Genomic DNA, 21592 nt, shown 5'->3' on the forward strand with positions numbered 1-21592 from the left:
TACAATAGGATATGTTTTCAGAGCCAACAAAGACCTTGGGAAAGTTAATGTTTTGCTGTTATTAACTAATCATGAAACTGTACTCCCTGCTCATTTTTCTATGCAATGAACCATGATCATTTTGTTGTTGGGCAATGTTTAATTTTTATGGTACATTACCTGATCATGAATTAAAAGGAATTTCAATTGAATCTGAAGGCACAGTATTTCAAGATTTTTAAACTGAAAGAATTTATTGAGCTATCCAGGTTGTGCTTATATATATATATATATATATATATATATATATATATGTATCAGAGCAAGCCAATTATATTCTATACATTTAGATTAGTGACAAGAATATTATGAAAGTTATATGAGGCTACACTATTATTAATCTACATGTATATCCATATTATAACTGGTGCATTTCCAATGCATACATTTTAATGAAAAATATCAAAAGAAATCCTATGCCTATATGAAATTAACCCAAGAAAACTCAGATCCAGCTAGAAAAGGATTGCAGGAAGGATGATGATGAAGAAAAGTGTTTGGGGGAAAACTATCACACCAATTGTCTCTATTTCAACTAAGAAAGCAAGAGTTTAAAGAGTTTCTCTTCTGTCCTAGTTTAAAATTTTTAGTTGAGCAATTTTATAAAACTCTATGAAATAGCCAAGGATTTTTTCAACTGTTTTCTATTGCATTTTGTCTTGTGTTAGCCAAGCCTGATAAAACACCCTCTCAAATCATCACTTTAAAGTCCTATGTATTTAATAGGAAGTTATAAAATCTACCTACATAGTGACTGCATTCAGAAGGACCAGGGAAAAGCTAATTAACTTCCATCTGGCATCTCTGCAATTTTCTGACCAGCTGTGGGACAGAATAAATATCAATCTGGACAGAGTCTGGTGAAGGGACGTTTATGGATAGTTTGGGTGCCAAAACATATAACATACAGGAGAGACTGGAGGAAAAAGACTTGCTTAGCCTGGAGTACAAAAGCAAAAGGAGACATTAAATTGAGTCTTCCACTCAATAAAAGAGGTCTACAGAGAAGAAGCCAAGCTCTTCTCAGAGGTCCACATAGAAAAGACAATAGGCAAGTCACAAACTGCAGCAAGTGAAACTCTGATAATGCATTACTTCTGCCCAGGCCAACCTCTGGAGATGAATTCCCAAAGAAAGGAATGTACCTCAACTATGCCTTTGCAACAATATTTTGTGCAACAGGAGAAGAACTATTTGCCTCACACTCCTCTATAGCAAAGCTGGGCACAGAGGACTTCTTTTGCCACTCATTTTAGTGGAGTTAGATGGCCTTTTTCCTGTTAATATAAAACATATTAAATTTGTTGTCTTAAAATGACTAGAAACCCTTTACTAGATATTGCTTACCTTCAAACAGCTCCTCTCACAGAGTTCTCTTTACTTAGCTTTTCATGGTAACCCCAGATGACACAATAAATAGTTAGACACAGAGATTAGACACTGGATAGAACCCCAGATGACACAATAAAAAGTTAGACAAAGAGATTAGACACTGGATAGACACTCATTTGAGGAGAATATATCTTCATGGGTGCAGTGGCATTGCGACAGCACCAACCCATGACAGCACTTTGACCAAGCACATCTACTCTCAGCCCCATCACATACAGCCGCATATGCACATCCTTGGTGAGATTCTGCTGGCACATTTTCAGACCTCAGAACTGCATGACAGTGAATTAGAGGGTAGGGGAAGTGAGAGAAAGCTGACATATATGACCTTATCAATGTCTGGACCCTCATGAACATAGCCCTGCTCTTTCACAATAATTTGTGGAGGTAGCTTGACTTATTTCAGCAGAAACACCTAAGCTATTTAGATGTTAATGTGGAATTTCAGCTATATACAATTAAAACTTTTGAAGTAGATTGAAGAATAATAATTATAATCCTTAATAGTTTGAGAAATTTGTCAGATCTATATCACTATATGAGGCATATTATTTTCATCATCATTTTATCATTCACTAAAAATAATAATGAACAACCTGTTTTTTGGGTTTTTTTTCAGGGGTTGTTTTTTTTTTTTCTCTTGATTTTAAGATAACATTCTTTTGTGTGTGTGTGTGTGTGTGTTTCTGAGCCAGGATCTCAAGTTACTGCACAGTGAGTAGGTAAGCTTATTTTTTCTCTCGGAATTGTTTTCAAGATATCTCTGCTTGATTTTACAAGATTGTATTTGTATCACTATTGTGCAACCTCAAAACTGGAAAGAAAATATGTTAATGAGGATACAGAAACTGCTTCAGTTTGGTCATTTATGAAGTGCCAACACATCTGAATCCAAATGAATGAGCCCATAATTCAGCTCTCTTGCTCTCTAGCCACACTAGATAAGTATCTATGGGCCTTAAATCTTCCAGACACATGCAATCTTGTACTCAAGCATACAGACAAAACTTTAGTTCAAATATCCTGTTGACTTAGCTTAGTCAAGATCCGGAAACTGTTTCTCTCCCTAAATCCCCTGATTCATTTGTCATGCTCTGAGCATGACCACAGGAGCAGGTTATTCACAGGATAAATTTCATGTGCCTTTTAACTTTTCCACAGCAGCGTGGAGGACTGGCCCAACTGTTAGGTGACCCAGCTTCAGCTCTTTTTCAGTGTCAAAGAATTTTGGCCCAGCATTCCCTCTCTCATCAAAATCCTGCTAACTCCTGGAAAAACAAACCCAAAACAATTCTCTACCTTTGAAATATGCTGTGTCTGTCTACTGAAATTGTATGAAGTCTAATTCCAGCCTATTTCTAAGGACCCTTCAATAGAAAATTGAGAAGTTAATTGCATATTCTCCTCTGTGGGCTATTTGTAATTTTCATATTTTTGTACTTTTATTTCAGATGTTAATTTGAACCAGTGACTTTGGATCTTCTTCAGAAGGTATGAGGAAGCCTGCACACCTAGCACAAAATTCAAGCTTACCATCTATTGACCTTGAAACTTAGACTATATTCCATACCATGCTTTATAAAAAGTTCAACTCTATTACTGGTTCTAGCTTCTACCCTTGAGCCAGGAGGCCAGGTGACAGATGGTTTCCCTGAATTACTTTTCCCTTTGTCTTTGCCACATTTGAAACTGCATTTCCATGCCCTTCATGCACGTTCCCTGTATTTTGAGGTGCAACTTCATGATAGCAGTATAAAAAGATCAGCATTTTCCAAGATTTTTCAAGATTTTAATATTTTCTCTTACTATAGATATCAATTAGGTTTCTTTGAAAAGTGAACATCTGCACAAAAAGCAATTTTATCTCCTTGCAATAGTCTACATTGCACTAGATATTGCTGAAGTTATTGGTATCTGAATAGCATTGTTATCCCTCATTACCCCACATCTTAGCTTGGTGGTGTGATGAATTCACAACCCTATATTAATGGCTTCACATTCCTAACCATAATAAAAATCAGTAGTAGCACAAACTCAGTGCTGTGGCTACCTGGTAAAGCAGGCAAGGACTGAAGAGAGAAGTTGCTGTTACAGCATAAATTATTTGAAAAAGAGAAGTGAATATGTGCAATGATAATAAAAAGCCTTTCTAAACACAGGGAGATTATATGTCTTTCTTTTTCTTTCACGAACAATCACATTTTAAAATTATTTTAGGTAGCACTTAGAAAGCTTATTTTAACAATAGTTCAAAATACTGGCTGTGATGTCTTTCCATTTAATTAGGAAGAAGAAGGAAAAAAAAAGGTGTGTTGTGAGGTGGAGGGAAAGCAAATCCTTGTATGAAGTTCTGTTACCTGGCCAAATTCTCAGTTCTATGTGGTGTTCATTAGCTTTAGAGTATATAGTGATACCACTACAACTGGTTCATCTGCTCTGCAAGGATTGATAAATCCAGCTACAAAGATGAGGGAGGAAATGGAGATCCAACAGCTAAACAGAGGTATAATTTTGTATTTTGCAGAAAGGATAGAAAGGACAAGGAACTTCCACCAGAAACACTGGATGAAGTTGTCTCCTGTTTCCCACTGCTGATTGTAAAAGAGAGGCTGAGTTTCCCTCGACCTGTAACTATAACTCTCCATCTGGAAAAAAGCCCGCTGATGGGAACAGGAGTATTTACACTGCTCTGAACGGAGCTTGAACTAGGATTTGCTGACTGTAAGAGTCACTACATGCTGTGCTCGTGAATTCGCCAACACTCGCATTACATCTTGTTTGATCTCTACTCAAATTTCCTTATACACTGTCTGAAGAAGTTGCCCTCAAATTTGGTCCAAAGTTAGCAGCTGCAGTGGCTGGCTCCCAGTGTTGTGATCCAGTGGGTTACAGTTGTCTGTACATGACTGCAGCCAGACTGCAGTAACCCATAAAGGCAATAGCCACAGCAGGAAATGCTTTCTCTGCTTCATCCTGCCAAAGGAGTTGGATGTGGCAACAAACTGAGATGGGAATGATTTTTGCAGCTATTTCTTCTGTCCTCTTGCCTCACCCCTCCAGCTGTATCCTGTGGAAAAGATGTCCCTTCTTTCCCAAGAGCATCCATAGGCATTGAGACAAACGGTCACTGAGAAATATGGCAACAGGATGATGTTGCCAAGCTATGGAGACAGGGCCTGCCTCCCTCCTCCTCCTTCACGTATTGTCAAGGCCAAGAGTTCACTTTGTCTTTGAGGTGATCTTGTGAAGGAGGAGACAATTTCTGAGGAAGAAGCAACTTGGACAGATGGAAGAATTTTAGAATAATTTTCATAAATGGTGCCACATTAGTTTAGACATTTTCAGAGGGCATTTTTAATGTAAGAAGTCTTGTTTCTTGTATTCCTTCAATCATGCTCAAAATTATAAACTTCAAAGAATTCCATGATTTAGAAACCTATGGAAAGAGGTGGTACTTGATCAAGATTTGTTTTAAAGAAAATGATGACTTTTAAATCTTTGTGCAGACATGATGTTGTGGGGAAGAAAGAAATAATAAAGCTGCAGTTTTGTATACTGTATATCTCTGAGCTTCAAGAGCTGTCTGAATATTTCAAAATGAAATAGAATGGGATTCACATAACACTGAACAGTCCCTGTTTGAATCAATATTAGGAGGTTACCCAACCCCTCATAACTCTGTTGATTCCACCTTGATGACCTCCTTGATTACTGTCATGCTGCAAAGCTTGCCTGTATCCTACATGCTTTTGATTGTAGCAATAGTATGAGCACCATATGAATTTGCAGTAAGCAGGAAGTAAGAGATTATTGCTGCCAGAAACTGATCTCAGGCACTGAAGGAAAACAAACCATTATTTTCCCTTTGGAGCAGTACTTCTTCCTTTTGCCTTCATGTACCTTGTATACTGTTTTTTTCATTGTGTAAATACAAGTGTAAGAAGTGCTACATAAAGTATATTACACTTGCTAAACCTTAAACCATGCTAAAACATCCTCATGGGCTGAAAGATACTTCTCCAACAACTCTCATTATTCATGGATCATTGATATGATAGACCCTAATAGCTTCCTCAAAGCCATTACAATGTGCTATATATAAATGCAAGCCCTTAATCCATGGATCATTGGCATGATAAAATGCAATATGCATTTAAAACCCTTGCAGTCTGTCAAGTGAATGCATACTATTAGAGATCTTTAATTTGTGGATTATTGCCACAATTGATCATTACACTTCCTCTGGGGCTGCTATGGCCATTAACATATGATCATGAACGCTAATCTGTAGATTATTGATAAAAGTAGTTTCATCTGTTTTGTCAAAAAGGACTCACAGGGTTGAAGGATCACTCACTTATAGGCTCTCCTAGATTCTTTATTCTTTAGTTCAATGATTCACATTTTCATTTATTTCTTTTTGCTGTTTGCTTATGCAAACAAACAAATTCATGTGTTAAAAATGGGTTTTTTGTACATCTAAGAAAAATGTGACTTTAGCTTTCACTTCTAATATTTGTGAGATCTGGCACAAAATGACACAGGCAAAAATATGTGCTCTGCCTTGAAAGTGTGGTCCTGAGACTCCTGTATTCTATGAACACCAATACTACTCTATTTTGTGAGGCAGAGATAATAAAAGCATTCCTGAAAAAACATCACACTTCTATGCATACCAGTACTGAACACTTCTAAACATACTGCCTTATACAATTCCTCTATTACAATTCCTAAAGTTATCAACCTAGACCCTATGGATTTGTAGTTTTGAGATTAACCTTTTAATGTTTAACTATTAGAAAAGTTCTCATTGTTGTCCAGTGCCATTCAGCTATTTCTGGCCTGCAAGCAATAAAATGGCTAAATCTCACCTCATAAAGCCCCATAGCTTACATTCTTACCTGTTCCTGGTAGTATTGCAATAATAGGCAGCTGAGGTGGGAAACTGATGGACTAGAGAATGCCTCAGAGTACCACACCCCCAGGGTGCTAGGTAGCAAAAGGATCAAATCCAAGTCTCTTATGTTGCTTGAATTCCCAGCTGGGACTCAGCTGCACTGACCTGGCTGCTTACCTTCCCTGAAAACTTGCCTTTCAGTTTCAGCAAAACAACATTTCTCAACAAGAGACAAGAAAAGTCTGCTTAGCTGGAAAATTTCTAATTACTTGTTCTGCCTCTCACTCAGTTCCCTCTTACCATGGTTTGGATAGACCCCTGGATGGGTCCAAGTCATGTCCATAAGGCATATGTCTAGTATGGCTGCAGTGACTGCAGAATCTCAGGTCTCATTAAAAGATCTTGTTTTTTTAGCCTTGGTGGTTGCTAAGAAAAACTTGGAATGTGAATTAAATACAGCAGCTTTACTTACAGCTGCTTGGAGACACAAAAGAGGAGCAGCAGATGGTGAAGCAGCAGTGGTTGCTAGCACAAAAAGCCAGCAAGAAAGCCACTTGCTCCCACATCTGCAGAAACAGGCAAAGTTCTCATTTTCTGGGGGCTGATGTGAAAGGCTGGCTCAGAGGAAAAATCTGCCCATTTTGGGCTCAGAGGAAAAATCTGACATGGGAAGTGAGCAGAGATGGTTGTGGCAATAACAACAGTGAATAGGATCAGGAAAAAGGTTTACCCACCCTTCTCTGCCTCATCACCTGTCTCAGAGACTCAGATATTTTCTGCTATCAGCCAGAGTATTCTGTTTCCTATCTTAAAAGTTCTTATCAGTCTAAAACTGCTGATCTTGCTTTTTTAAGAGATAACTTCCATTGTAGTTAAGATTTCTGATTTTTGTAAAGCCTGCATCCTTTCACAATGAAGGATTGCCACATAAACTCTGTAGCAGCATAGTGTAAGATATGTGAATTCCTTTAGCCCTTTTTTCTAGCCTTCTATGAGCAAAAGATAGCAAAATCAATTTAAAGTAGATAGATACGATAAATAAAATGTGTGTGTGGGGGGGGAGAGAAACATCTCAGCTGAAGCACATGTGGATTTTCAGCTAAGAGCATGTATTTTTAGAAATCATTACAGCTTCTCAGTGTAGGTAGTTTAGGCTCCAGACCTGACTTATGGTAAAATGATCACAATCTGTTGGAGATAACCTCAGCAAGTTATTTTATTTGCCTTCTCTCCATGCTATTAAAAGAGCAAATGTTAAAATTCCATTGATTTTAGGGAATGTAAACAAATTATTATAACTAATGTGCTACTATTTGCCTTACAGCAGTGCTCAGTGTAACTCCACAAAATTACTTTCCAGGGTGCAGTTCTTCATTAGAATTACTTTGAAGGCAAATCTGTAGTGAGAGGCTCCCACTGCAGACTTTTGCCTCACCGCAGGTTGCTGCCCTCTTGGATGTATTCAAGAGTTTGTGTATCTGTGCTCTAAAGCAGAGCAGTGAAATGACCTTCAATGCACACAGCACTTGTTTTCCAAACCCTGCTGTTTTTGCTGGTCACATTTATAAAATTGACCATGTGGTGCTGGGTAGGAAGGTACTGTGTAGTGGAAGGGGAACCTGCCTGTGCAAGGATGGGGAAAGGCTTCTGAAATGTTTTTCATAGAGCCATGGAATTGTAGACTAATTTTTGTTGAAGGGACCTTAAAGATCCTTTAGTTCTAGACCCTCTGCCATGGGCAGGGTCATCTTCCAATGACCTCAACCAACCTGGCCTTGAAAGCTTCCATGGATGGGATTTTCACAACTTTGCTGGGCAACTTTTTCAAGTCTCTCACCACACTCATAGTTAAGAATTTCTTCTTTATAGCTAATCCAAATCCACCCTCTTTCAACTTGAAGCTATTTCTTCTTGTCTTATTACTACAATTTGCTGATGCTGAGCTCCAGCTCGCAGACCATGGTGCCGACAAAGATGTTAAACAGTGCCAGTCCCAATACTGACCCTTGATGAATGCCACTCATCACTGTCCTCCACTGGTTGTGTAGATACAGAGGTCATAATGTTGGATATTATATGGTGATTGTACTCATATTAGTGGGAATAGAATGAAGCATTTGAGGTGTTTTGTTCTTTATATTCTTGAAGACATATTTTGAGTTCTGTGTATGTCTGAGCAACTGGGATTGTTAAAAATTCTCTACTATTTTTTTCAGAGATAAAAACATATATGGAAATAATGTAAAATTACTGTATTTGTTTTCCTTTTTCCAGTGACCTTTAGGAGTATTCTGTGAATGAAAAATTCAATAAAAATAAATATTTTTAAATGGCCTGGATTTTCCCTTTGAATTATAGCAGTGCTACTGGCTGTTGCAACATTAAATGCTCACATGAAGTTGCTTAATGATATCTTGTTAGTGATGGAAGATAATGAGATGATAAGGACAAAATTCATTGACCTTTCAAAGCTTTTGATTCACTAAATGACACTGTTAGATAAGCTAATTAAATTTTGCTTTTTCTACTAGAATGATGGCTTGGTTCAGATCTCATTTGATTAAGAGGAAAAATCAGTGGCTGTTTCAGGCTATCATTCTGATTTATAACTATTACTATTGAAAGGTACCCTAGGGCTCAAGAGTTGATTTACTTCTTTTTATTTAGTCCTAAATTATCTCTAAGATATTTGTGATAATACCTAAATTCACTTACATGGTATTTGACAATACTATTTTGTACAACAGCCCTGTAATATCTCTGTCTTAACATGCTTGCTTCCAAAATCACTGTAATAAAAGCATCTGGAAAGACAAACTTGAGATAATGATAAAAGACTAACTTCATCTTATTTTCCCAGGGGACTTGTCAAGGGGAAAGATATATTCTGCTAACTGTAAGACTGTAATAAATTGTCAGAGAATAACATGATTAGTCAGAATACTTTACTCATGGCATGCGTATACAAATGCTCCAAGATAAAAGCATTCAGGCCTGCAGTTCTACAGAATCTTCTATCATTCATTTACCTCTTGGCATTTGAGCAATTTAAATTTTGTGTTCTTTGGCCTGTCAGTGGGAATCCAATTGGGTTTGATGAGAATTCTCATGCTCTAACTCAGCATATATTTTTGAATTAGACTCATACTTCATGAGAAGAAAATTAAATGGTGGATATTACTTACTGAAGAAAATGGGGAAAAGCATGAAGTCTGCTACCAGGTGCATGTGCAATATAAAACTTTCTTGATCTGGTGACAGTTTACTACCTTATGACAAATATTATTTAGTTGACTTACATATCACTATTCTTAAGCAGGTTGTTTTATGAAGTGCAATAGCTCAGACCATATGAAATATTTTGCAAAACTAAGTGTATTACACCCATTCATCTTGCTTCATCTCTCACACTTTTAGTGGCACTAAAAACTGATACCAGGTGTCATGGCCTATTTTTCTTAAAATTTTATTGACAGTTATTATTAATACATCTTGTCTTAATTTGTGTCAGTTAAGTTTAAATAGATTTTCCTTTCCCACTACTTGAACTGGGATGCTGCCAGTGATTGAGCTCTAGCTGGTCAGGCAGCTCCAAAGAGATTGGTACTGCATTAGGATTCTTCTACTCCTTTGGAATTTCCTGAGCTTATTATTAAAAATGACGCCCCATAAACCAGCAGGTTTCTGGAAGCCCTCATGAAACTCAGTTTAGGTGAGAAGTTCCAGTTCTTCAAGACTTTCTGCTGTGAAATTAGTGCTTAGGGCCTGGAAGTTTTGCAAAACCTCCTCAAAGGTCACAGGCACCACAATACCAGTTGTCTGCCTCTGAATCAGACTCTGCAGGAGCCTACCTCATTCCCTCCATCCAGAGCTGGGAATGATTCAATGGCAGTGAGGTTGTTGGGCAGACTATGAGGAAAAGTACAGGACCATGTGTGTATTTCTCAGATATGGATTCTTCAGATTCTCTAGAAAATAAAGGTCTGTCTGCAAAGTTGCAAAAGAACAGACAACTAGCAAAATCCACAGGAGCCATAAAATTCTATGAGAGGGATATAAAGAGAGAATCAACAGACACAGTAGCATTTTGCAGTGGATCAGTGTACTTTTATAGCAAATGAAAGAGAGACTGATTCAAAGGCAAGATCAGAGAAGACAAGCTGATGCAGAAAGTGAATGGGGTGGAGGAAAGCAAAGTGGAGGTACCACTTCTCTTTCAGTTTTGTCTGGCACAATTACAGTTTCATTTGTCCTAATATTTTCCCACAGTGCCAACTGAGGCAAGAGATGTGAGAATGACTGGAAAATTTTCCTTAAAAACATGGTTCATATCAAAAGAACCAACATACCCAAATATATAGGATCCTCAAAATGGGGAATGATTAAGTGTTTTTCAAGTTCAGGGGCCTGAAATATGTGGTGAATTTTACAGTGGATCCTCCTGGCCAGTGATGGTCAGGAAGAAAAGAAATTCACACAGATTACCTAAAAAATATTTTCTAAAATAAAGACTTCTATTTTGTCATTTCCCTTGTGAAACAATGTCAGTGGTTTTAGATTATTTGGATTCTGCTCTAAAATCTACACTTAAGTGTAGAGATTGCTACAGGTGGCATCTTTCAGATCAAGCAGGGGATACTTAAAAATTTAATGGTTTAAAGAATTTTTGCTACACTTTTGAAAGCAGTACATGCAGATATAATCCTTGTAAACATTCTTTCAGAACCTATTTAGGAAAAAATGTGTTACTTTCAGAATTTAAATAAGTAGTGATACTGATTTTTTGACAGCTATGATAATGAGCAGAAATTGTTACATAGTTACTTTGTTGGCTAAAAAAATTTTTTCAAAGTCAGGAGGGCAAAATTTCAAGATTATTCTGGTGAATTTAATTGGCATATGCTTTCTACTTTCTGCTTTTTCTACTCAATTTCATATCTATTATTGAGCTAAGGCCAGTTGACATCCACAGGATCTGAAATTTTAGTGTCTGTACAGTTGAGTGTTTTGAATGAGTCTTGGTCTTCTTGAGGTTCATGCCAACCAGCAGTCTCCTGACAAATCTCCAACAAAGGTTTGGACTTATCATAGGACAGAGGCCAAATGTGCAATTAGGCACATTCCCAGTGTAGATGTCCTGTTTTGGACAGCAAGTAATCTAACAGCATGGATGCAGCTGTTCTGCTCCACTTGGCCTCATCATGAAACTGGAGCTTTGAGTGTACTCAATTAAGTAGTTTAGGCATAGCCATATGGGCAGAGATTTGGAGAACGTTGCATCTTAAATCCAATGCATTTTCTACGTAACATACAAGACCTTGAAGCAGATTCTGTTTTATCATTCTTTTAAGATGCCATGGTGCTTATTAAGTCTAACATTATGAAGTATGGTGTCCAAACCAGATCTGGGGACACCTACAGCTGTTTGTTTCTCTTTCACATCTCCAAGAATATGAACCCTGTACCACACAGTGCTAAATGGCATGGCTGTTGAAATACAATACTGAGCTGCTCAGACTAAAAAAAATGTTACTAGCCTACAGGGTAAGAGGAAATATAGCTTTACAGCTCAACCAGTTGCAAACTGGATCACTTAAACATAGAACACTAGTTTTGAAGAATGCTTCAAACTATCTATGCCCAAAATTCCTATTGACTTCCTGCAGAGACCAGTATGTGGCAGATTTATAGAAAGAGTTATTAGACAATATGATTGTTCAATAAGCAAAACTGTGTAAGGCACATTTTTTTATATAAAGTCATGTCTGCTTTATTCTCCAAACTTCTTTTTTTCTGTTTTCAATTTCATTTCCCAGTCATGTAGAACAATGTGGTGTAACCCAAAAAGGAGACTGAGTAAAATGAAAAAGGGCAGCATACACTGTAGCATGCAAAATGCAGCCTGACAGTGGTGCTGAATGCTAATGAGTAATTATTTGGTCTCATCCCAACCAGTCTTGATCAGATAATTAATTCAGGGGCTGACCATATGACCCAATTTTTGAAGGCAATTGCTGCACAATATCTTTTTTAAAAATGTGTGAACAGGTGGTTCACAAAATACATTAATTTTAAACCAAAAAAAAAAAAAAAAGAATCCCTTCATATTAATTTTGAAAAGCTTAACAACATAATGTGTATTTACAAAAATCTATAAATGTAGGTAAACAATATTTTGGACTCAAAAAGCCTTTTTTCAAGATCACTGCCCATGTATAGGTCTCTTGTGCTAGTTATTAAGAACAGTAAAATTACCAAATTGTTGCTTAGCATCTCCAGGCTATCTCAAATTCCCACCACTAAGTATCTGTTTATTAACAAAAATGCTATTAGAGCAGAAATTTAGATTTGTAAATTCCCCTTGGATGACTCTCAAAACATAGGTTCTTCCTACATATAGAAAAGCAGATGAGTAATGGACTGTGTATTACTTTAAGTATTAAATTTTGTGTTCTTTTTAGTTTTACTTTGAAATTTTGCCTAATTTCCGGTAAGACAGTGATAAATAAGGGATGCTGGGGACAGAAGATGGATTTTATTTCCCTTGCATATGTACCTAAATATTTTTATTTCAAGAATATAGGCAAATGTTGAAAAAGGCAAATGTAGTCTCTGAAGAAGGTACATTCCTTCTCTGGTAGAATCACAGAGATATATGCAGGAAGATCTGCATTACTGAGTGTCTTGAAGAAACAAAGATGGTATGTGGTGTTACTTGCAAACTTTGATATTTAAAGGCTAACATCCTGGATTCTAGTTCAAGCTATACAGAAGGTCAAGATACCATTTCCTCCTGCTTCTCACATTGCTACATGTTCAGGAGGTAAATCAATAAAGAGATTTCAATGAGCACTCTTGATATGAATAAATCAATATTTATATGGAATTGAGGTTATGAATCTTGTTTGTGTGGTGTATTGAATGTGAGGCACAGGGAGTGGAGGGTGTCTACTCTGAGTCAAGAAATAAATTTGAGAAGTGAGGGAAGAAGTAGGATTTGACACAGTCAAATCACAGAAAATAACAACAAATCCATAGAAGTTTTAGTTAGAGCAATGATGGCCTCATTTTAAATGAAATAGACCTTATCTTTAGAGGGAGGACTGACTATAAATCAACAAGACAGGTTTGGAAGTGTGTTAGTTAGGAGAAGAAGGACAGGGGAAATTAGGATGTTCCAAGTTTGAGAAACACCACTGCTGGTGGACTCCTGAACATGACTTCTCAGAAACCTACTGCATATAAAAATCAAAGGAAAACTGAAAGGAAATGAAAAAACAAAAACATTGAAAGCATAACTAATATGGGTGAGCAATCTTCAGCATGAAAGACTTTCCAATTGGAGAGCAGCAGCCCATGTACAGGATAACTTGAAAAAATGGAAGACATTTCTGGACTCTGGGATAATAACAATGGAAGGTATCTGGCAAGACACTGGGACATGGGACACATTGAACTTCCTTCCTATCGTTATGTAGGCTTCTATAGATGGTGTTTTGTTTTCTGGCAGGCAAAGATTAAGACACAGAGGAATCAGGAGACAATACAGAATCCTTTTGTGTGTTCAAGAGATCTTTTATTTTGGTTTATGTCATCTGGTATTTATTATAGAGCTTTGGAAACTGGTTTATATGTAACATATATAAATTTCTCTAATGCATCAATTCAAAAGTCCTTTTGAGCCAACATCCTGTTTCAAATACTTTCCACTTTCTTGTACTGAAGGAAAAAATGTAAGAACAGGTGTAAAGTGATTCTTTTCCACTAAAAACCTCCCAGTTTCCTGGAACTTGCTGAGGCAGATTGTATTTCATTCATTGTGTTTAACAGCTACCGATGGGCTTAATGTCTATATATTTTCTTAATCCTCTATTTAAATCTACTTACAGATTTTTGGCTGCTGCTAACAAAGATTGTGTTTCTTTCTGAGGTAGAAGGTTATTGATATATGGAGCAGAACTGCATACCTCTATAAACTGTGGGACCTGAAAGAGAAGGTACCTCTGCTCAGGTTTTATGTCTTAGATATGTAGGGAAGGAGATAGCCAGAATACTTTCTAGTAGGTCAGGGTAAAGGTAAGCACTGGAAATGAGATGTGCGGTATTTTGCATGTTAAAGAGACCATTTATTACCATTTATATTGCACACCTAAAGCAGAAAATTGTTCTCTTTTTACTGACAGTTTGTCAATAGTGGGTTTGGGTGAATTCTTTTAGTGAGGATTTTAAATGTTTAGCTCTTGTCACCAAAAGACCTACATCTATCCCATCCTTATATGATGAAATTTATGTAGAAAAAAAGACACCTCTTTTATGAGGAAATGAAATCTCAGAATGAGATTCTTCCACTTTTTTTAGGTGAATCATACATTTGGCCAGGTACTGTTATTTGCTGTTAACCTATGGAGTTTGTAAGCACTCATTAGAATGATGGAAACTTTTGTTAGAAGATGGGATTTGGGGACAGCATAGTTTGAAAATATTTTTTTCTCTCTCTCTAAGACTTAGAAAAGTTCAAAGCATTTTCAGAATATGAAAGAGTTCATGTGTGTTACAAAACCACATAGACAAAATGAGACTTGACAAAGTAAAACCTGCTGGTTTTTTCTGTGTTCTTTTGCAGGACACAAATAAATATCTGCTTGCTATCTCATCCTCAGATTCTGCTTGTTACAAAGAGCTACATCAGGCAAATTGTGGAACTCATGGACACACTCATCCTAAGGAAAGTGGCTGTAGGAGAAAGCTGGAGTCAGCTGGATTTGTGAAGGACTATAGAAGGTAGAACAGCCTCCTTTAATGTATTTAGGAGTTGAAAATACGAGAGGTTACACACAGGTGGGATTAAGAGGGGCTCAGCACACGAGGAAAATACAGAAACTGCTGCTGTGCTGAATATGATTGAAGAATATCACAGTAAACTCCTTCAAGGACAAGCTACTGTTTATTTACTGTAGAGAAAATTTTTTAATAATTGTTTCACGTTTTTTCATTTTAATGGTAAAAGGAGGAATTGATGAACTCTACTTTTAGCAGAAGGGACAGTGTTAATGAAAAAAATTGTTACCATTTGTTACCACAAAGAAAATTGTTGTTTACCATGACAACTATTTTTCAGATGTTCAGAGGCAATGAATGTAATTTATAAAGCATCCACTGACCACATACAGAAAAGATTTAAGCATGTTCCAGAGCCTTCTTCAGTTTACTTGACTGAAAGTATAGAGCAACAGTACTTTCATTTTCTGGAATCACTAAAAAATATCAAGGACTTCCTAATTGTTTCTGATGGAGGGATTGAGGGAGCTTTCCAGGATGCATTTGTGTTGGTCAGTACTCTGACTCCTGTAGTTATTATTTTAAAGCTTATATTTTACAAATAAAATCACCTAAGCTAAGTGTAAACTGCTTGGCTCAGAAAATTGTAGTTAATCTAGATTTGAGGCCTAAATATGTTGTGGAGCATCCTTTCACAACTTCTCTGGGCAACCTGTTCCAATGACTTACCACCCTCACAGTAAAGAATTTTTTTTTAAATATCCAATCTAAACCTACCCTCTTTCTTTATGAAACCCTTTCACATGTAGTGATGTACACTACAAGGGCATGTAGTGTACATTGCTACACACCCTTGTAAAATGTTCTGCTCCAGCTCTCTTGTAGACTCCATCACGTACTGACTGAAAGGCTGCAAAAAGTCACTCCAGAGACTTTTCCTCTCTTAGAGACAAATTCTTGAGAAGCTGGTTAAGGTTTTTATCCTTATTTGATTTATTTTATTTTGAATTTTTTTTTCTTTCAGGCTTCTTGGCAGTACATTTTGGAAGAAGTCCCATCTACTTCAGTGTACATTAGATCAAGCCAAAAATCAACAAAATGAAGAATATTTTCTAGAAGGTAACCTCTTTGTTATGTAAATGGCTCTAAATATTGTCACCTGTGAAACACCAATGTACATAAACAATTTCTGTGGTTATTAAAAATGTCTAATAAAGAAAAATTACAGGCTCATGTTAGTAAAATCTTTAAAAGTATATTCTTAGGTAAATTTTCTGATCACAAGGTGTGAGATTAAAACTGTATAATGTTTTAACCACTAAACAACAGATTCCTAAAGAAAGCAATCAAAGACTAAACACACAACATTTTTGCTTGGAGTGCTTATGTTTTCACAGTCTGAACTGGTTTTAGCATAGCACAAATGTGGTCAAAACACCCATACGAATTCTTTGCTTTAATCTTTAATTATGCTCCACCTTTACTAGCTGTTCTGAAAAATTATGTAGTGGTGAGGTAGTTTGATACAGAAAGAATCATCAATCAATACAAATGGTTTTGACCTTAAAAAATACTACCAATTAAAAATAGGCTGATAAGATACCAGGACTTCTTTTTGCCTTGTTTATGAGTACATAAAACTGAAAATCTAAGTAAATATTGCCTGAATTCTCATATCTCTTTGACTCAATTGAAGAAGCAGTGCAATGCTTCTAAATGAAGTGTGGAATTAGCACTGTTGAAAAGCCAGAGCCCCACTGATATTAGAGCCCGGGGATCCATGAAATTCAATTTCTAACCACCTACTTATTAGCAATATACTTCTGCTTTATAAAATAGGTTTTCTATGAGAGCTTCTGCATCTCAAGAGCAGAGGACCTGCTAAAAGTGTTGTTCCCTTCTCTCAGGAGTGGGAAGGTGAAAAGAAATTATCCTTTATCCCAGAGGTGAGGCATAGATACACTGCCACTTACAATGAATCAATCCAGAAGTGATATCTGCTTCATCTGGACCCTAGTTTCTGCTTTACATGTCATTGTTTCTCCAAAGCAGTCTGCAAGCTGATATGAGATTGCAGATGTCCAGAGCAGCACGTTCCTGTGCCTCTCTGCTCATGCCTTCACGTGTATTTATCTAAAAAGAGGTACTGCTAGTAGCATGAGATTTATTTGCTTTTATTTTATTAATTCACAAAAAGCTAGTATTGAACAGTACAAGCTGCTTGTTTAATTTTAGTTCTGGGCCCTCTATATTTAAAAAGTATACTTAAAGACTAGCACTTTTGGAAGTTTTTATAAAAATGCATATGAGAACATATCTGAGAAATTTTCTTTTAAATCTTAAAATATCCCATAGCCTTATAGTGCATCAGAGGCCTTAAGGAATGTATCTAGAAATAGAAATAGCTTGACATTCTCAGAAATATAGGGAAAGAACCCTACCAAAAACCAAGGCTTTTACATTAATGTAAACCATACATTGCTGTATAATTGCTAAATTGATTAGCAGTCCTCAAGAAATTACTGAGTCAGGTGGGTTCATGTGAATTCTAAACTATGAGGCCATAGAGAAAAGAGAGCAGTTAGTTAGCCTTGCTTTGAGTATCACCATAGAATAAAGGTATTAAAAGATTACCTGAACAGAAAGAGAGATCTTCCTGCAAGTTGACAGGTCCTTAGAAATTGATGAAAGCCATTATGTACATGTGTTCAGAACTGGCTCTCAATTTATTGAGGTAACAGAAAATCTGAAAGATCCTCATTATTGGAAACACCTGGACAGTAATATTTCTAGGGAAAATGAAGGTCTTGTGAGGCATTGTGAGCAGGTACTTCTCTTTATAAATGTTATAAAGAGAATTCTTTATGAATTCTGAAACTAGAGCTGGTGGTAGAGGTGAAGAATAAGACTGTTGACTCAATCCTGTCCATCTCACCTATTTTGTCACCTCTCATATTATTTGCCATTGTATATGTGCTCTAATGAATTGTCATCTTTTGAATTTTTTACACAGAACCACAGAAACATTGTGAAACAGAAATTGACCTCTTGAGATTGTCTACTTCACCCTTTTCCCCTCAAACAGAGACAGATACACTAGGTTGCCCAGGACCATGTTCAGTCAGTCATTGAACATCTCAAAGGATGTTGATTCCACAACTACTTTGGCGACCTCTTTCTCTTTTTGACCGTCTGTACAGTAAAATGTGTTTTCTTGTGCTCAGATTGAATTTCAAGTGCTTTAATTTGAATTATTTGTCTCTTTTTCTGTCACAAGATAAAGAGTCTGGCTCCATCACCTTAGTTCCCTCTTAGCAGGCAAGTGTGCTCTACCTAATTCTCCCAGTTCCTTACTTGCTCATGCTTGCTTTGCAAAGAGCAGCTATACTGCATTTAGAGGCAAGCAGCCTTGAAAGAAACATAACTTGGTCTGAGTGGTGCTGTACTAATAACTCTTGTAAAACCTGAACCAATTTGCACTGCCTACATCCATTGTTCTGTTGATACAGTACACAGATAATCCATCCCTAGATTACTCAGACACATTCATATTTAATCATTAGCAAGAAGTGCAGCTATTGGCTAAGAGTTTTGGTTTAATTGTCATTTATCTTTAGTGTGTTGTACATCACAATAAATGTAAGCCCAGAACTAGTGTTGAATCATTTTGATTCATTGCATTAGGTAGCTTAAAAATGTGACATGCTGAAATGACAAAATACCAGATCTCTGCTGAAGATGTGAAGTGCTTAGAATTACTTTTCATTCAGAAAGAACATATCATTTTAGAAGAGGAGTTGTGGAACAGAAATAGGATGATGGAGGATAAGACAAGCATCTTTCAAGGTCATAGACTTTTAAAGTCAACAAATTCAAACACAATCTCTAGAAGCAGGAGTTTTTAAAATATAAATACTGCAGCTTGTTCACAGAATCTGAACAATCTGTGTTATGTAACTCAAATCTTCTAAAGATCATTTTTTTAGTCTAAATGCATCATTTCAGTCTTTTCAATCATATTGTGCTACACCATATTTCACAATATTTAAATAAAGCAAAGTCCAGTTTAATGCATGGATTACCTGAGAAGGAAGCCCATTTTTTACCCTATAAATCTATGGTATTACAGAGACAGAATAAAGTGTTTTTTCAAACACTTTTTGCCCAAGTTTGTCCAAAATTGCATCTTTAATGTAATTTCAAGTGGGGTTGTATGTATGATTTTCATTGCACTTTGCCTTTTGTTATACAGATACATGATAATAAAGGCATCTATTTAATCTGAAATGGCATATACTGACATTGCAATTAGTATAAAAAGTTCACAACACCTTCCATAAAAAACAGGAGACATAAATTTTAATGTAATTATTTTCTTACTAACAGTGAATTAAATGTACTTCACACAGAGTGTCTCTACAAGCATTTCCATTTAAACTAATGGCTCACACGATATCTTCCAACACACCAATTTCCACCACTTTTAACAATTATACCGTGTCTGCATAACTTGCTTACTAAGACATTAAAGCAGAGGAAATTATATGCATATAACTGTAAAGGTACTATGGGGAATAAGGTGGAGGGAAGATCAAACTAAAGAGTTGGCACCCTGTTCTTTTAAAAGTTTTAGTTCTTTTAAAAGTCTTCTATGCCTTCTGATGTTTACATATTTCTACTAGAGTTTCTCATGCACTGTCATGTAAATAATGATTGTTTTGCATTCTTTTTTGTGGGAGGAGAGAATTAATACACTGTTAGTTTGACCAGTGGATTGGTTGTCCTCCAATCCACTGTCACTTTTAGAATTCTATATATTGCAAGGTCAGAAATAAAATTTGATTCCTTTTACTCTTTTGATCGTAGTGTGTGTGCATGGGTTATTTAATGTCATAGTGTGACAAAGAGTGAATCTAGCTCATCACAGAATGGTTAGGTTTGGAAGGGACCACTGCTGGGGGCACGTACTTCTACCTCTCTGCTCAAGTAGTGTCTTCCTGAGTTCATTGTATGGGGTAGTGTTCATATGGATCTTGCATACCTCCAAGTGAGGGAGACTCCACAACATCTCTGGGCAAAATTTTGCCTCATGTTCAGGTGGAACCTCCTGTGAATCAGTTTCTTCTTGTTGTCTCTTTTCCTATTGCTCAACACCACTGAGAAGTGCCCAAAATATTTGCCTGCTCCTTTTAGCTGAGCTGATGCAATTTATGTCATTTGTCTAAAATGTAGCATACTGAAAAGCAGGGAAAAATAGCATATGGAAAAGCAGGAAAAAATGGCTACCACATTTGTTAACAGTTATTTCAAACTTTTCAAGGGCTTTCCATTGGTTTGAGAACAGTAAGAGGTCCTGCTGATGTTTTGTAACTTTGAAATCCTTACTGAATCAGGTTTCATCAGAACCCTTTAGGGCTATGTTGTAAAGAACAACCTAAAACTGGCCGAGATTAGTTAAAGAGTTCTGATGAAGAAGGGCACCAGTTTTCTACAGCAAGGTCTCAATTACTGAATTATTTAAACAGAATTTTATTAGACCACATCTTTAACATACCTGAACAAAATACTAAAAATTACTTATTTTTGGAAGACATTCCCATTAAAAAAAAAGCAAAAGTAATGTAGAGAAAGAGAAGAAAAGGGAAAGGGAAAGGGAAAGGGAAAGGGAAAGGGAAAGGGAAAGGGAAAGGGAAAGGGAAAGGGAAAGGGAAAGGGAAAGGGAAAGGGAAAGGGAAAGGGAAAGGGAAAGGGAAAGGGAAAGGGAAAGGGAAAGGAAAGGAAAGGAAAGGAAAGGAAAGGAAAGGAAAGGAAAGGAAAGGAAAGGAAAGGAAAGGAAAGGAAAGGAAAGGAAAGGAAAGGAAAGAAAAAGACAAGAAAACCCTCTCCATATTTTTATGATGCTAAGTAATCAAATGCTTGGCACTTGAATGATACTTGAACAGAAAAATTAGAAATTGACAAACAAACCTTAATTAACTTGCAATATGTCTTGAGGAAAGTTAAACATATTATTCAGACTTTACTATTCCATTTTTTTAACTTGAAAATTGATCTGAATGTTGTTTTCTAAAGAAATCTAGCATCTATTTTTCCTAGTTTGTTTCCTTTCTACCCTTCAGTGACGTTACCTTTCATTAAAGAATAAAATCCCTGCCAGATTCTTATAACATCTGAAAGAGTAATGTCTCTGTGTTAGTTTACTTGCCAAAAGAGTAGCAAAGAGGAAAAAAACTCCACAGGCTGCTAATCAAAGTTTTAGAATCACCTTCAAGATGGCTATGCCTGAGTAACTTTAAGGTCACTGTGAATGAAAGAATTGATGGATGAGAAGTAACAACACAGACAATTTTTAGTTTCAAATATCAGAATAACTCAAAATGTCCACACTTTAATTACTTTTGTCAAAACATGTATTTTTGAAGAAATCACTAAACACTAGTATTGTGAAATGTCATAAGAAATAGAAAACTCAAATACATTTTCTTA

At 36.4% G+C, this 21592-nt stretch overlaps 1 long non-coding RNA gene across 1 annotated transcript; it reads left to right on the forward strand.

Annotated features, from left to right (window-relative positions):
- The first annotated feature begins 293 nt into the window (after positions 1-293).
- Positions 294-20984, forward strand: LOC146768741 (uncharacterized). Its single transcript, XR_014949422.1, has 2 exons — positions 294-15109; positions 16131-20984. It is a non-coding gene; the product is annotated as an uncharacterized LOC146768741 (long non-coding RNA).
- Positions 20985-21592: the final 608 nt, after the last annotated feature.

Source organism: Lonchura striata, chromosome 1 (genome assembly GCF_050655825.1).
Source record: "Lonchura striata isolate lonStrDom1 chromosome 1, ASM5065582v1, whole genome shotgun sequence".
Classification (NCBI taxonomy): Eukaryota; Metazoa; Chordata; class Aves; order Passeriformes; family Estrildidae; genus Lonchura; species Lonchura striata.